The sequence below is a fragment of the Cygnus olor genome, chromosome 3, assembly GCF_009769625.2.
Source record: "Cygnus olor isolate bCygOlo1 chromosome 3, bCygOlo1.pri.v2, whole genome shotgun sequence".
NCBI lineage: Eukaryota > Metazoa > Chordata > Aves > Anseriformes > Anatidae > Cygnus > Cygnus olor.
Genome location: NC_049171.1, coordinates 63,459,769 through 63,478,313, shown reverse-complemented (window position 1 = coordinate 63,478,313; position 18,545 = coordinate 63,459,769). Strand labels below are relative to the sequence as shown.

General features: G+C 36.0%; 1 long non-coding RNA gene across 2 annotated transcripts in view; it reads left to right on the top strand.

The window, feature by feature from the left end:
* Window positions 1–15,331, top strand: part of LOC121068523 — a 52,760-nt gene extending 37,429 nt beyond the window's left edge. For both annotated transcript variants that reach the window (XR_005818931.1, XR_005818930.1), the window contains exon 3: window positions 15,060–15,331. This is a non-coding gene — a long non-coding RNA (uncharacterized LOC121068523). The remainder of the gene's footprint in view (window positions 1–15,059) is intronic.
* The last annotated feature ends 3,214 nt before the right edge of the window (window positions 15,332–18,545 follow it).

Sequence of the window (18,545 nt, the reverse complement as noted above, 5' to 3'; positions counted from 1 at the left end):
CTTCCGAGAAAAAGCATATACCTCTATGACCTGGAATCAAACCCAGCAAACCTCTGAAATTATTTGCATTCCAGGCACTGCGAAACTTTCTAATTTAGTGGGAATGCAAGCCAAATGATGGTGGTTTTTGGATTGATTTGTTTTGGTTGCAAATGTTCTTTCCCATTCCTTGGAGCTACATTGTCAGAGATTGCATTCTACCTACTATTGTCCCTGAATCTGAAGCAGTGAGCCAAACAATGTTTGTTTAGAACCTGATGAGAATTTTAGTATCTAAAGTAAAAGCGCATAAAATTACTTCATTAGCTCATATGAACTGTGTGTACATACTACTGAATTACCACCATTTTTGTGTTGCCAATATCTCTCTTTGAACCATGGATACATATCAATGGCCTTTGCAATTCAGAAGATTGATGTCTCTGTGAGTACATCTAGCTTGTGCACCACCATCTTACTTCATTTTCTTTACAACTTCAGGATCTCATGCAATGTTTCTTAATATCTGTAATAAACTGCCTCAGTGTAAAAAAGTGACAAAAGTGCAGTCTGCCAGCAAACAGAAGACAACTTCTACCTGTGTTATCTTGGACGTATTCTGTATACTGAGGAACTGATAATTTTCTTGGCCATGTGCTTTGCAGTCTTCTGACTGCTCTGGATTTTCATGTCAGACCACAGCAGAAAGTCCATTATTATGTCTTATAATGAGCACGGGAAGTACTATAATAAGAAAATGTATGTGAGGAACAAAGAAAGTGTGCTAAAGTGTAAGTAAAAATTGGCCCAGTGAATTTAACAAGACAGACTGATTCAACAGCAGTCAAAATGGTCCTTACCAAAACATGTAAGACATAAGATACGCATTAAGCAGTAGATATTTTCTTTCTTATTTCGGACTTTGCATAACCTTTACTAAGACTGTAAGACAATGCTCTTTTTAAAGTGTTTTGTTTTTTTAATTATTTTTATTTTTATTATTTTTAATTGTCTCTTTTTTTCCTCCTAAAGTAAATAAGTGCACTGGTATTTAGTTTGAAGGTTGTGCAAATTCTACCCATTTAAGTAGAAGTAAATAGTTAGCCTGATATTTTTACAGAAGTCTGAATGCATATAACTCTCTCGAGTATTACAAAGACTCAAAAGGTTCTCATTCACTTTTAAAAAATTTCTCTTTATATGTTAGGCACACTCACGGGGTTAACTTAGGTGCCAAAACTTCAGTAGACAGCATTGTTTTTTTCCTTTGCAGGTTTCAGACACTCACTCTGCAAGTTAATTCCTTGATTAGAAAGGCATTTTTCAGGAAGATTGCATTACACGTTGCCAAAACATTAGATACAACTTAGGTATCACACACCTAGGCCAATTGCTAGCTCTGTGAATTCCATTCAATAGCCTCTTCAAAAGAGTCTTCTAAACTCTGTGCCAGTCTTGTTTGCTTAGATCTTTTTTATCTTTTTTGCCTACTTTGCTAATTCACGCTTTTTTTTTTTTTTTTTTGAGAATAGACTGTCAAACTTGGTCACCTTTCAGTAGTTTGCCACTTAATAATAATAAAAAAACTATAATAACAATAAAATAATAATAATAATAATAATAATAATAATAATAATAATAATAATAATAGGAGAGCAATAGTTCAGCACTGGATGAAAAGTGTAGCAGTTGGGCTATCAGCTGCCAGTGTTACATGATATAGCAGGAAAACCTGTGCACAGCAGAAGGTTTCCTAAGGATTTCACTAGCTAGAAACTTGGACTTGTGCCTGAAGATTAAATCCATAGGGGACAATGGATGCACAGTTTTTATACAGTGGTTATGGCAACTAAGCCCTGGATGTTATGCAACTGAATTCTTTATGAAATTATTGAGGGAAGCAGAGACAGATTGCCTATGAATGAAATTAGTGCTGGGGACTTCAGGTTATGTGATTGAAATTTGATCATCTCCTTTGTGTTGGCATCTTCCTAAATGCCTGAGCACCTGTATGTCCAAAGGTGAGTCTGAATTGCACTGCCTGTTCCTGAACTTGTGTGAATACACTAATTGATATGTTTGCTTAGGCAGATAACAACTCTTCTGAGTATTCCCCACTTGGGTTTTGTCCGGGCATTAATCACCTTAGTTCAGAAACCAGGTAGTGATGTTGTCTTTTACCTCAGAAGTGTTTGGGAGTGTTCAGACGTGCTGGTATTGGGATGTGGGAAAAGGCTTGAAGGAAACTGGCCATTATCTCACTGCCCGCTAAAAAAAAAGACTTAAAATATCACTAACAATTTTCTTGTCATTGCACACAGACAGCCAAGAAATATCTGAGGAGTTCTACAGAAGAAATTCCCTGGGATAATCTGACTGTCTGAATCCCTAAAACTAACTGTAGGAACTAGTTTAGCTCAAGCCCTTGATGCCTGTCAATTGCTGTGTTTGTAGGTCACATTGGGTATCCACAAAGAGAAATTGAAATGATTGTGAAATTGAGAAGATATATATAGTTTTTATAATAATGTAATATCAATAACAGAGATGGTGTGGGCCAAGAGTGATAACACTGTTAAAGATGTTCCAACCCCTCAAAGGATTCACATACCAGATATCTGTAAGTATTGCTGGTGTGAATGGACCATTAGAGAGATGACCAGAAAAAGTAAGCAAAGCTTTTCACAACACCAGCAGTCATGAAGTACTTCCCAAGCTGAATTGCTCTGTCAAGTTTTCTAGACCCCTGAACTGTCAAAGACCAGTTTTCTGGCTGGTATTGAGTACTGTGGAGAAAGAATAGGTAGAGAAAGAACTTCCCATTCTGATCTTAGCCTTCATTGATAGATTATGATATATCTGACAATTCAACATAAAATGAGCATGCAGAAAACACAAGGAGAGGAAATCTTAAGGCTTTGTAACTTTCTGCTGTGGAAGATATTAAAGCTTGTTTTTGGTCTAATGATTAGCCGAGATCAGCATTTTCTCTTTCTAAAAACCAGAAAAGGAGAAGAGACACAGAGACCTTAACACTTAAATGAGAGTAATATTTTTCTTACATTGGTAGTCATAAATGGTCAGTGTTGTTCTTCCTAACACAACTGTGGTGAAATTAAAACAACATTAACATTAATAAAACAAGCAACAACCAAAAATATATGTAGTGAGGGAAGACCAAACTGAAAAACTAAAACAAAAAAGGAAAACAGTAAACATTTGTATATGCTGAAGTGCTTCACTTTGAATGTTTTACCAGTCCTTTAGCAGTTGGAGTACACATATGATACCCTACTTATTGAGCAGAATGATAAATCTGGAAAGTCGACCAAAGTAGCAACAATACTTTGGAAACTGACGACAGTTAACTACAGCATGTGTAGTCTTCTGGAAGTCACAAAGAAATAACTGAAGAATTTTGAATTGACTGCCACAGGAAACAGAAGGTGTCTCTTAGTTCCAAGACACAATCCCACTGACTTCATGCCAGAACGCCATATTCAAATGACTTTTTAGTATCAGAAAAAGTGTTGTAAACTAGGCTTTTCACTTTAGAAACCAGGGGACAATCCTGCAAGATTCTGAGTGGTACTGAGTGCTACTAAGAACCATGAATTTTCACTGGAATTGAAAGTGAATATTAACTTCTAAAATATAAATATGTTACATGTTAGTTTTCTGTACACATAATCAAAAATTAGTATACACAGTTTTTATATTATTATTGTGCTCACTTAACTTGGAAGAAAGCCACAGCTCAGTGGCTTGATTTCCTTCATTTAACAATAACTACTAAAGGCAACTAGAGCATAGCATGCTGAAGCATCAACTTCCATCTACGTGAATAAGCACAGCATTTTCATTCTTTCTCTGTGTTGTATTAGGCAACCTTTGAGTCTTCAATGTACATTCCTGTCCATGTAATACAATAAGACTGTGAGATTAAATGTAACAAAAGAGCTTTTTTTTTTTTCCAAAGAAAAATATGTGCAGAAAAAAGCTGTGTTCAATAAATTATGATGAAGTCAGTTGCAAGTATCTTCTGCATAAACAGTAAGAAAAACTTCCTAAATAACCATGAGTTATTTAACAGGCATAACAAAAATATTACTTTTTTTTTTTTTAATATGCTAGGTATCTGTGCTCTAATAGTACTGTATAGAATAGGACTGATTGCACTTGCCATGCACACAGAGTGCCGGAACAGTATGCAGTGTTTCTTCCTTAAATTATATTTAACTACTTTTCAATTACAAACCCTTTTCATGAATCTAATATCTTATCCAAGCACTATAGTGAAAGCAAATGTGCAACAGCTGGTACTAGGACATTTTTATGAGTTTAAATAAAATACACAAAGAAGTATCTGTTCAAAGACAGAGATGTGAAAAATCTTCGACCTGAAATTGATCTGTACAAGATTATTCTTTCTGATTGCATTTGAAGCTACTATGGTAAAGAAGATTCCATAACATGAGAGCAACTTATGAAGTCATCTATCACTTATTTATGTTTTGTACAGTGATTTTTTTTTTCAAGTTTGAGTAACCAGACTCATTATATCAGTATAAGACTTCATTTTTATTTATTTATTTATTTTTTAAATGTAGGTAGTATCGACTAGGAACTTTTCAGGCAACTAGTGAAACTTGGGTGTAAAAAAGGGAAAGTGGAAATTTGTTTCCCTGAAAGTAAGAAGAAATCACTGGTAATTAATCACAGGCATAGAAAAAATAATTAGTATTTAGGCATTAATCATCTATGTTTTACAGAAGTAAAATGTTTGACAGCAAGTTGAATATGAGCCAGCAGTGTGCCCTGGCAGCCAGGAGGGCCAACCACATCCTGGGATGCATCAAGCACGGCATTGCTAGTCGGTCAAGGGAAGTGATTGTCCTGCTCTACTCTGCGCTGGTGTGGCCTCACCTCGAGTACTGTGTGCAGTTCTGGGCACTACAGTACAAAAAGGACATTAAACTGTTGGAGAGTGTCCAGAGGAGGGCGACGAAGATGGTGAAGGGCCTAGGGGGAAGACATATGAGAAGCGGCTGAGGTCACTTGGCCTGTTCAGCCTGGAGAAGAGGAGGCTGAGGGGGGACCTCATTGCAGTCTACAACCTCCTCGCGAGGGGGAGTGGAGAGGCAGGTGACCTATTCTCCGTTATCACCAGTGACAGGACCCGCGGGAACAGTGTTAAGCTGAGGCAGGGGAAGTTTAGGCTGGACATCAGGAAGAGCCAAAAGGGTGGTTGCACACTGGAACAGGCTCCTCAGTGAAGTAGTCACTGCACCAAGCCTTTCTGAATTTAAGAAGAGATTGGACTGTGCACTTAGTCACATGGTCTAAACTTTTGGGCAGACCTGTGTGGTGCCAGAAGTTGGACTTGATGATCCTTATGGGTCCTTTCCAACTCGGGATATTCTATGATTCTAAGTGCACTACAGGGAAAGTTGTATAGTTAAGAAAAAAAAGAGAATAAGAAATTGATTCACTAATGTCTAGAGCAATCAATGTGGGGGAATGATGAGTTTGGTTAATGTTAAAACTAATTCCTTAAATCTAAACTATGCTTGATTAGGGATAGGCAGAAGGATTCATAATCAATTTTAAATTAAATCAAACTTGGAGACTAGTTGACATTTCTGATGCATTTCTGATATTTTTCAGTTCAAGTATGAAATTTTAGGCAGGAACCTAAAAAATTCTACCTACCTGAGTCCAAGGTGTTGAGTCCTCTAATAGACTAAATATGTTAACTAAACCTGACTGAAAATTGAAAGATGTATACACTACAAGAAGAAATTCTTCAGGATCTGTGATAAATATTCTATGGACACAAGATAAATCTTTTTTTGCTAGCACAGATTATTTTTGTGACTTCTTCTCTAATGTATTTCTAAAAATCTGGGTAATTGCATTTAGCAACAATACATGCTATAGGTCTAAACACATTAAAGGTCATGGAAAACTTAACTTCAAGGACAGTAGGGCAGAGTCATGCATGTTTTACAGTATTTCTATTGCAATGATACTTCACAAAAGTTTGTATATAATAGCTGAAAGGAACCGGGTGATGTAAATAGATATAAATTATCTGCTTTTGTATATATGATTGTCTTAGCAGGACTGTCTTAAAGGCTGACCCTCCATTTGAAAAAGACTTGGGCTAAATTTAATTTAATTAAAAACAAACAAAATCAAAACAAACAAAAAGGATGAAAATTCAAGAGGCAGGCATGACTGTGTTGCTATCTGGAATGATTTAACATCTGCTAGCAGGGTTACTGCAATAGACAGATTTCTCCAACATTAGTCTGAGGTTTTCAACACTCTCCTATCTCCCACATTCGATTGCTTTCTATGAGATGAGGTAGGGTGTTTCTGACAGCACTTCTTGATTTAATTTTGTACCGTTGGGCAACATCATGTCAGCCATAGTGCACCCCTGGTGGATTTGTACAAGCTTGGGGATATAGCAATATCCTATTGGATTTTTTGCTATCACAGGAAGGATGCCAGACACAACAGAGAGAATTAATTATTAACAGCACTGCTATCTTTCTAACTTAGCTTCAAGGCATTATTGTGTTTGCTCTCAGTGATGGCGATCATTTCTCAACTGTTCTGTGTATAATGAACTGCATATGCCTCTCAGATTTCAGACCTTAATCTAGCAGGTTATCTGTTGTAGCTACAAATCCTGTCATTCCCTGAATATGCAGGTATTAGAGTTTTTAATTTAAACTGCAAACCTCTCTGATGTGGCAGTAACATATACAAGATTACACTGAAGAGCCTGCTCTTACAGACATGTGACACTACAAATTCATGGAGATTGTCTGTTGCGAGACTATACACCCATAAATTTCAAATTAACGAACTACATTTTGTACTCTAACTAATGCAGAGAAATACAAATACTTAATCATAGAATCATAGAGTCATAGATTCAGTTATAGCATCATAGAATCATAGAACAGCCCAGGTTGAAGGGGAGCGCAAAAGGTCATCAGGTCCAACCTTCTGTGGGAAAAGGGAACCTAGATGACGTTACCTATCACCCTGTCCCGCAGCATCTTGAAAACCTCCTGTGATGGGAATTGTACCAAGTCCCTAGGAACATTGTTCCAATGATTGATTTATCTCACTGTAAAAAAAAAAAAAAAAAAAAAGTCTTTCTTATATTAAGACAACACCTATCCTAATGGATCATTTACCTGTTGCCCTTTGACTCCTCCATTTGGCTCCTTGTGAAGACAAGAGTCTTACTCATTTACAGATGACAACTGTCATTGCTTCAAGAAGGAGGTGAGGATTCCCTTTCAAATCTACAAATACCTTAAAAGTTAATTTACTGTGAAGCTCAAGGACATACCTGAGCCACCTTCCTTTTTTTCTTTTTTCCTTTTTGCTGTCCGAAAATTGTTGTTTCCAATGTCTTCATGATTCAGCACAGTAAATTTTTTTTCTCAATAAACAACATCTGCTTAGTGTCCTATATAAATAAATAATAATAATAATAATAATAAAATGCTACCAAATCCTTGTCAATATATATGATGTTCTTAGTTGAGGAATATATTTGCAATCAATATTGCACTCTGAAACCAGAATACAAACAGACTGAGGCAACAGATTAAGACTTCAGCTACAGGTTGAAACAGATTAAGAAGGAGACTTTCAAATTGACCACAAAAGCAGCACACAACAGTATATTTTTCACCAAATTATTCTGAACCAAATGAACCAAAGCTATTTCTTTCTTAACATTAATATAAAACCAAGGCTATTATTGGGCCCAAATAGGCAAGTAAGGAGCAAGTAAATATTTTTTTAATTGGCTAATGTTTTTAGCGTTCCTAATCTAAAGGCTTTTTAGTTGTAGTTGGTTTATGTGTCAAGGTTTTGGTAGCGGGGGGCTGCAGCGGTGTCTTCTGTGAGAAGAATCCAGGAGCTGCACCATGTTAGATAAAGGCCAGTTCCAGCCATCTCCAAAAGGGAACTGCCAATGCCCAGAACCGAGCTAATAAGTGATGCCGTTTGTGCCTCTGTGAAAGCATGTTTAAGAAAGGGGGGAAAAAAAAAAAAAAAAAACTGCTGCCCAAGAGCATCCAGAGAGTGAGAAGTGAGAACCAGCCCTGCAGCCCCCCAGGTCACAGCATCACAGAATCACAGAATCACAGAACTGAAAGGGTTGGAAGGGACCTCGAAAGATCATCGGGTCCAATCCCCCTGCCAAAGCAGGTTCCCTAGAGCAGGCTGCCCAGGTAGGTGTCCAGACGGCCCTTGAATATCTCCAGAGGAGGAGACTAGGAGGCTTCACAACCTCCCTGGGCAGCCTGCTCCAGTGCTCCGTCACCCTCACTGTGAAGAAGTTCTTTCACATGTTGGTGCGGAACTTCCTGTGCTCTATCTTGTGGCCATTACCCCTTGTCCTATCCCCACAAACCACTGAAAAGAGGTTGGCCAAATCCCTCTGTCTCCCACACTTAAGATATTTATACACATTAATAAGATCCCCTCTCAGTCTTCCCTTCTCAAGGCTGAACAGACCCAGGTCTCTCAGCCTTTCCTCATAGGGAAGATGCTCCAGGCCCTGTATCATCTTTGTTGCCCTCTGCTGGACTCTTTCCAGGAGATCCCTGTCTTTTTTTGTACTGGGGAGCCCAGAACTGGACACAGTACTCCAGGTGAGGCCTGACCAGGGCAGAGTAGAGGGGGAGGATCACCTCCCTTGACGTGCTGGCCATGCTCCTTTTTATGCACACCAGGATCCCATTGGCCTTCTTGGCCACCAGGGCACACTGCTGGCTCATGGTCAACCTGTTGTCCACCAGGACCCCCAGGTCCTTCTCAGAGCTCCTCTCCAGCAGGTCGTCCCCCAGCCTGTACTGATACATCAGTGCAGCAGGAGGGCAGGAGGTGCTCCAGGCACGCAGTAGCAGTTCCCCTGCGGCCTGTGGAGAGGCCCCTGTGGAGCAGGCTGTCCCCCTGTAGCCCATGGGTCCCCCATGGAGCAGATCTCCATGCTGCAGCCCGTGGAGGAGCCCCCGGTGGAGCAGGTGGATGTAGCCTGGAGGAGGCTGCGGCCCATGGAGAGCCCCTGCAGAAGGAGACTCTAAGCCAGACCTGCAGTCTGTGGAGGGGAGCCCACACAGGAGCAGGGGGTCTGGAGGGAGCTGCTGCCTGTGGGGGACCCATGTTGGTTTTGTTTCTCACTGCTCTAGCTTGTTAGTAATAGGTAATACATTTCATTAATCTCCCTATGTTGAATCTGTTTTGCCCATGACGATAATTGTTGAGTGATCTCCCTGTCCTTATCTCAACCCTTGAGCCCTTTCCATCCCATTTTCTCACCCTTTCCCTTTGAGGAGGGGGATTCAGAGTGGTTGTGGTGGAACTCAGCTGCCCAGCTGGGTAAAAACCACCATACTAGTTTAAGTGTATGTTCATGCAAAAATTTGGAGCTGTGTAGATAGTTACATCTCATTTTAGGATAATAATGATATAGTATACTTTCAAGACAATTTCCCTAGCTAGGCAGGAAGAAGAAGTTACAATTTTTAAAATGTTAATCAACAGGTCTCCTTCTGGAGGAAAAATATTGCGTAGCATAAAATGAAACATTTTAGTTTGAGAATTTCAGCAAAGGTAACTTTTATTTTTCTTTAATCTTAAAATTTTATATACTTGTTAATTTATTTTATAAATTAAAACCATAAACTTAAAACATTAAAATAGAACTTAAAAACTTAAAACCTTAAAACATAATTGATGCTGAAGCGAGAGATTAAGCTCTTTAAAATTATTTCAAAACTTCGTAACTACTTCAACCAAAATTTCATGAAAACTTCTCATAGATGGTGAGACAATGAGACACAAATAAATTGGTAAAATCAAGTAATGTTTTGTCATAAGTTCTTCTCATCATCTCTTTAGACTTTTCTGAGACCAGCTATCTCTAAGACTAGTCTTAGACTAGTCGAAGCTTCTAGACTTCATTAGTCTAGTGGTAATATTGCACTTACAATAAAAAGGCTAGGGTGGATTCTTCTGAGAAGAATCACAAAGAATACCATCTATTTTGCATTTACCATTTCGCAATTCTTTCTATTTGTGTATAACTAGGTACTAAGGTCTATATTTTGGATCCTAGGTTCAAGACCTGCATTTCAGAAGTTTTATAATGAGTTTTGTTTTCTTGCTTAAAGTTAATAGCAGAGAAGTTCAAAAGTGGCAATTCTTAATACACCTAGACTAATGTTTTACCAATATTGATCAAAATTCCTTCTCTTATTTGTTGAAGAATTTAGTTGCCACTTTTGCTACTGGTTTAGATTACAGCTAAAAAATGGTTCTGGACTGTTATTTATAAATAGCTTTTTAAAAATTGTGTTTGTGTAACTTATGACTTCTAAATACATTGGTATACAGAGTGAGTGAAGTAGATAAAGTTATATTTTCAAAGTCACTTTGCAGTTTGTAGTACATTTAATGTGCTGCAATGGACTATATAGCCTTATATAATCAGAATATACATGGCCATATATATCAGAAGATGATATGGTATAAGGCTTTTGATATTTTCAAAAGCTGATAACTTCTGAGGTAAAAAAGATCAAAAGAAAGAACAAGAGGAAAGTAACAGTAAATATATTTATTTGTCAAATCTTTGTACTCCCTTCAATCAAGGAACTATTTTACAGTCTGATATAGCTTTGTATAATTTCTGTTCCGTAAAACAGAATGCTGCGGAAATGAAACATGTAGCTTCAGCCCTTGAAAATGCTCTAGCACTTCCTCAAGTGAATGCAGTGAAAATATTCTTTAGGAATGCAACTTACAGTTGATCAGATAAGGTAAAAAAAACATGTAATCTAAAAATTTGTGTAGCTAAAGAGACTTGCTGCAAATACTCGGCTCCTCCATTGGAAGTTTTATGGGAGGTTATTATTTTGTAAGCAATATCTGAAATCATTATTATATCTGATATTTTCTTTTTTTTTTATTTTTATTTTTTTCTGATGTACTACTTCTGGAGGACTGGTATTGCTACAAGCCATTTAATTCTTGGTTGAGCTTACAGAGAGGTAAAGGAGTATAGAGTTAACACCTAGCTTTGATGACAAATGTGAGTTAGTTCCTACTTCATAAATAGTTTGGCAAAAATAAATTTGTTCCAGAACATTGAAGCTGAACTTCTGGGGAGGATTCTGTATGCCAGTTTCAATATCTGCTTTTCACCTAATGCAACAGATAATATTTACAACACCTATGTAACTCCAGCTGCAGATAGCACTTCTTTTCTTTCATTCTTGATGTGCATCCTGTTTCGAATTGCTGAGGACTCCTAGATAGTAGACACACACTAGTCCACTCAGCAAAAGATAAAAAATTATGGCAGATGTCAGAAACATTATAAATATGGACTTAGGGTGAGAAATAAAAAAGGAAAAAATGCAACAGGCCTGGAACAGGCAAGTATTCCTTTCTGAACCATATAACATATTAATTCCTCTGATCATATTTCCTTTGCAAGGAGTTCTCCTGGAACGCTGTTGAGAAAGATTTTTTCCAAACTTTTTCCACATTGCAGGATTTTCTTGTTAATGGCATAATGATAAAGCAACTGGTATCCTTCTTTTCACTTTCATGTTTTTTGAACAAGCTTTGAACATCATGTGTTTTTACAATTCACTCATTCGCTTATTTTTTTTCATGCAACAGTCCCCACAGACCAATGCTAAAAAAAGTGAAATTTACGAGCAATACTATCTGTTCTCAAATGACCATACAGAAAGAAATGGAAATTGCAATTATTCAGTGTTAAATAACATTCTTTCAATGTCTAGCATGTATTTTGAATGTTAGAATCCAATTACCATATCATAATAAAGACCCTTACTGTACTATATCTTTCAGCACAGGGGGTTTATGTAGCTGGTTTCCATCCATTATTTGTACATTACCTATTTGTTTAGTATAAGAGTATAATTAGGGAAAAATATAGGAGAATAGAAAACAGCTCAATTTTGTCAGAAAATGTATTCATGTATTTGATTCATTGTATTCATATACATTTATACATTCAAAATGTATTCAGCATGATACAAGAGAACAAAGAAGACAAATTATTTAAAAAAGGGGGGGGGGGGGGGGGGGGGGGGCAAAACATTTAACCAAACAGATAACTTTAGCTGCAAGAGAATACAATTGAAGTAAGACTGAGATGGTTGAGTAACTGAGTTACATGTGACCCTGTTAAAGACGATCAGAATGAGCTCCTGAAATAAATGTCAATATGATCCAAAATACTCCCAAGGGATACCGGAACTAAGACAAGTGACAAACTAGTGTGTGTCTTTGTCCTACAGAACTGATGTTGCTGTCACAATAGCTGGAGATAATATCACTCAGCACAAGGAAGTTCTTCTCAAGCATTGAATAAACATACATTTTGACAGACAAAACAATATAATCACATTGCTTTTAAGCTTTAAAATGGGAAAATAATCATATATATCTATAAGAACGAGAGAAGGTCAAACAGATGAAGTTTTCAAGACACTGACTGAAACATAACGCTGCATTCTATAACTGAGGGTGTAAGACAACCCAAATAATGTATGGATCTGAGTAGATAGAAACTTCTGAAAGCTACAAGAAAATAGACTCCTAATTATGAACAGGAAGCAACTTAATGAGCTATGGACAAAGCAATAAAGAACTTATCTCCATTTTAGCATCTCTCTGTCAAATTATAAACCACTTGGGCTATTAAAAGAAATGTCATTGGATTGTGGTTGTGTCGTAGTAATATCTTAAAACAAGGAAAACAGTATTCATCTTACCATGCAAAATATCGTATTTGTTTGTGAATTTAGTTGATTATGATCAACCACCAAATGAAGGATTTCAACTGCTTTATGTTTGTATAGCAATAATTCAGAATGACTACTAAGCTGTAGTATATATGATTCTAGAAAAGACAAGTCTCTTTTTTCAAACTTAGGTAGATTATTTAGTCAAAATGCTTTTTGCTTAACCAAAATGTGATCTGGGACATAGGCTTAAATCAACGTTTGGATAATTACCCCCATATTAAAAAAAATGTTAAAAAAAAAAAAAGTTCTGTACACCATAAAATATGAGGATGTTTGAAAGCTCAAAATGAATAAATTTACATGTAGACACATGTTACATCTACAGCTTAGATTTCCTGATGTTCTAGTGACTATGTCTAGCGCCAAAATCTTTGGAAAATTAGGTCGTTTGCAGATTAGCACAATCCCAGGTAATCTTAGATGTTTTATTACCACTGTAATTTGCTTTGCATGGATTTATGAACTATAAAATCATTTTAAAGTAAAATGAAAATCTGCTGATATTTTTTGCTGTTAACTGCTGTGCTCCTTGTTGATTAGCTTTACAGTCAAATACTGATACCTGCAAATAAAGAGAAATTCACTTGTACTTCAGTGTTCCCCACTTTAAAATATTGTTCTTTGAACTTGGTAAAGATTATAAAGTAAGCTAGACAGACTGTATTTTTATTTCTCAGCATAACAGGCTCAAGCAAGTTCTGCGATATGTAAATGGAAAGGATATTTCTGTATTTCTTATATTTTTAATAATTTAGCAGCAGTCCTGGGTAACCAGAGAGGTTCCAGTTAACTGACTAGAGGTTGGTTAATGTGACCAAAAAATATTTTTTTCTCATATTGTAGTTGACATTAATACTCTGTTAGCACAATGTTTCTACCACAGTGCACACAAAAACAAGTACACTAAAATCAGCAGTGTTAGTGAATTGGTAGATCTACACTCACCCCCCATTCTCTTTTGTCACTTTACCTTCTTCTCTTTTTATCCCCCACTATCTATGTTCTTCCCCTGGATAGAAACAAAAAATATCCACATGGAAAAAAAAGTAGAAAAGATTAAAGTAATGGTGACCTTTTGTGGTGGTTTTACCTTTCTGGGCAGCTGAACTCTACCACAACTGCTCTTTCACTCTTTCTCCTTAGAAGAAGAGGGAGAGAAGAAAGTATGCTGGAAATAAAAAACAAAAAAACAACTCAAGGGTTGAGAAAAGGATAATTTAATTAAAGGGAAAAGGAAGAGGGATGAAAAACAAGCAAATGAGCAAAGGCTGCATGGAAGCACAGAAAGAGAGAAAAGAAATTACGCTCTACTTCCCATCAGCTAGCGGTGTTCAGCCATGTCCTGGGAAGTAGGGCCTGAATATGCATAGCCGTTGTTTGGGAGGACAGACACCTTCATAATGTGTACCACCCCCCACCCCCTTCCCCTTTCCCACCTTTTATTGCCTCTGAACTCTCACAGAAATTCCGACCTAGGGAAGAAATTATTTATATTTAATTTTTATAAAATATCTCAATTTTCTAAAAAGAATCGAGTGGCTGGCAAAACATACACCTATAAGAACCCTAAATACTGCTAAGTTACAGTTTGGCTTGTGTTCTTCTATGCATTCACAAATGACAAAAGAGTAAAGTTGATAACATAGGTATCAACATTCCTCCCTTAAAAAAAAAGTAAAAAAAAAAGTAAGAGGAACAAGCCCAGACTAGTTCTAATGTGGTACAATTTGAGTAAAATAGATTAACTGCACTGTTTTCTTTGGATAATGAAGCCAGTAAGAGATGGGTAATGTGCAATACATATGTGGTCCTGTTTATGTTAGAATTAGGAGCACTGGGATGCACTTTCACCCATGATCGCATATTCAGTGTTTATTTTCTGTACTGAATGTTTAATAAGTACCATTACAAAACTTAACATTTTTTGTGTGTTTTACATTGAAATAATATTACAGTATTCAGGAGAGAAGGACAAGAATATAAAGACAGATGGCATACATATTGTTAATAACTGTTTTTTGTCTATACAAACAGGTATTTTGCTGTTTTAGTTAGCATCAGAGTTGGGCTATTCAAAAATGGTTTTGAATAAAGGAAGAAATGAGTCAAACATTTTCTATTGAGGTTTATCTGAGTAAAACCATTGGGGGGTTTTGTTTGTTTGTTTGTTTTTATTTCATGTGTTTACAATTTCAGGATCAAAAGGAGTTGAAGATTGAAAGAAAGACTATAATAAGAAGTTTTTAAGAGGAAACACCATTTGCTTTATTTCTTCTTATCCTCCATGACTTCAACGTCATTCTCCCTTACACTGCCAGACTTAGAATTAAGCCTGCTTGTATCACTAAAGACGTTTGAGTTATGACATCTACTAACCTTTAGAAAACCCACTGCCTGAAGTCTGAAAATTATTCTCTTGTAATGTACAACATACAAAATATGTAAATGAAATAAAAGAAATATACGTAGTACAGAGCCTACATAAGCTGTGCAAATTTTGTAAACTGTTATGCTCGCTGATGCTTTTGAATATTCAGCTCTGGTAATTTTAGTTCAAAGCATGTTTCCAAAATGTGTAGGGGGCAAAATGCCTTTTCTGTAGACCTTGCCCAGAACAACAAGTCTCCCAGTCCAGGCAAACTGAGAAGCAATTTTAGTCCAATAGCACATTATCACAGTGATATTTTTTTCTCCATGCTTTTGCCATCAACTTGGAGAGTGCCTATATAGTGAAAGAATTAGTTACCAAAGTGATTTTCATAGCGAATTTATATTCCTGCCCTTGACAGGAAAACCATTAAAATATTTCTTTACAGGATTTCTAATACAGTTTAGGTGTGAACAGAAACAAATCTTGGGAATTTTAAGACAGCAGAAAAAAAAAAAAAGGATTTAGAATGGGAACACGAATTCAGAATAGAAACGATTGGAAGTCATGCTTAGTGCTGTCTTCAGCATTCTAGCCACAATGTTTATTTTTACTTGAATACAAAATTCTTTTTTTTTTTTTTTTTGTGTGTGTGTTACAGTGCATAAACATACATTTAAACTCTACAAATATTTGAGTCAAATAGTATGCAAGTTACAGGAACATGGGTTGTTTATTATACAGTATCATTTTGGAGTTTAAAATCAATTATTTGGGAAGGAAAGATAAAACCAACAGTGAAAAGCCAGCAGTCAACAGATTACTTTGAGGCACATACCACTTAATTAATAGCTTGTCACAGGTACTAAATAATCAAATGTGGACATATATTAAGTAGTTTGAGAAATAGTAGATATCTTTAAACTAGAAGATCTGTGTTGCTGTATAAAGATTGAGATTATTTTAAGAAAAACACTTAAGTGAAATATTTTTGAGCCATTGAATTTAAAAGCATCATAGTAAATACATGTCAGACAAAGGAGCTCATAAGTTTCATAAACCTTACACACCATAAGGCTTTATAAAGAGTTTATATTTTCTGTTTTGCGCTAATAAAATTTTGACAGCACACACCAGAATTTTAGATCCATTTCTATTTCAAGGGTAAATCTCTCTGACTGTAGGTATTTCCTAGATTGCAAAGGATAGAATTAACAGGTGTTTTGAGTCTAGAAAATCACTGTGGCTAAATTTACTCTGGTATCTTGACAAAGAATAATGGGACTTTATTCAATTCACTAAGTATTATTTACCATAGCAGGAACTACAGCTGAAGAGAGGCAATCAAAGACTTTAAGAAATTGAACATCTTAATCTTTCTTTAGCTAAAAGAAAATAGTAATCTTATATAAGTATGGGGAAAATATGCATTTGGAAGTCACTTTGTAGAGAGGTTAACGCAATTGCAAAGTATTCATTCCAGGAACTGCTCAGAAAAATGTGCAAGAAATCCTTTAGAAATCCTTTATGCTGGTAAATCCTGCAGAGGAAAGATGACAGCTCAGAGATTATTTTATTTTATTTTATTTTATTTTATTTTATTTTATTTTATTTTATTTTAAATGGAATGCAGTTTTCTCTGCAAGGATACTGCCCTAACCACAAAGAGAAAGGTTCATTCTGAAAATATGAACTTGGTTCTGTTACAAGGCTAGATTCATGATGGAGTGAGCATCTCTTAAAGCCTTGGCTGCTGAAATCAAGAGATTATAGAAACACGTCAGCTTTCATTTTTTAAAATGAGTGCACATTGATCTCTCCTACTTGCACTTGGAAGCCAGACAAATGTTCAAGTTCAAGAATTAGAATGGAAGTTTAGCATTTATTATTTCAAATCTTATGATTGTTAAACTTAATCTTCTGTCTTCAGGAGGTCTAGGCTTAGGGTTTGGCAGTATTAGGAACTGGTAATACTTTACATTTCCATTATGGTATTTTTCAAAAATGACTGGTATACATAATGTAATAAATGATGAATAAACAACATACATGTGAGACCTTAATAGAGTTTTCTTCAACGTTTTCTGTATCCTAAAATTAAATACTGGAAAGAGGATTTCATTCTTATACTGATATATGTCTGTATATCAGAGTAATTTGAAGTGATATGGTGTGGTATTTACAGACATTTCCAAGTCCAGAATATTTATAATCGAACAACTTCCACTGTTAAACACTAATAAGTTTAATAAGTATAATAAATGGGTTTTTGCTCATGTTTTCTGTGTTAATTTAAATTAAGGCCTTTTAAAGACCAAAATCTAGAAAGAGATTTAATCTTGGTAGTAGCACATTCTAATTGTTATACTATAAGAAATGACATGAGGTAGAATCTTTTCTTTATATATGCTGCAAAATAATTCAAGGAATAATGTGTAAACTGTGGAGACAATGCAGAAGGGAAAAATGCTTAGTAAAGAAGAAAACATTTGGAGAACAACTTCTGGATTTCAGATAGACTTTCTTCCATTTGAGATATACCTTCTTTTGGGACAAGAATTAGGCTTCTCTTTCAATCTTTTAATCTTGTTTGAACCATGCAGTTCTAGATATTCATATAGATGGATGTACTTAGGAGACAGACATGAGGAAGGATTGGTGTATGATGGTTCAGACATGTGAAGTATTCCTGAGGAATACACACAGACATATGTTACTTTAGATGGTAGGTGGTGAGGGAACAGTATCATAACCATGTATAACACTTAACTCTAGGTAAGAGCACAAAGTGTAATGATTAAGGACTGCACTTAAAAATCAAGCAAGGGACCTTACTATAAGCCTTACTCATGAATTGTATGTATAGTTTATTATCTTTTTCTTACTTGCAATAAAATAAGGAAGCAACATATTTCTAAAAGTGCAAATTCTTTTGTAATTTGTGTGTGTGAAACCCTTTTGGCCAAAGAGGGCTCATGTTTAGAACTCTCCCCCTGGAAGAAACTAGCAGAACTGAGTTTCCCCAGCTGAATATTTATGTGTCCAAAGTGGAACAGCTTCAAGAAAAAAAAAAAGAGCAGGAAAAAAGTCTTGACTCAATATAGTGGAAACAAATTATACCAATGGTTTGTTTTTATTTTTCTTTATTCTTCTAAATTTTAAGTATGCTCCATAACAACAACAAAAAAAAATTATTTAACTTTATAAGTGAGCTAGCCACAGAATATGGAATTTTTAAATCCCACTGAATAAACTGATTGAACCTGTCAGGCTGGCAGGTGATATCAAGAATTAGACAGCGATGGAATAGAAAT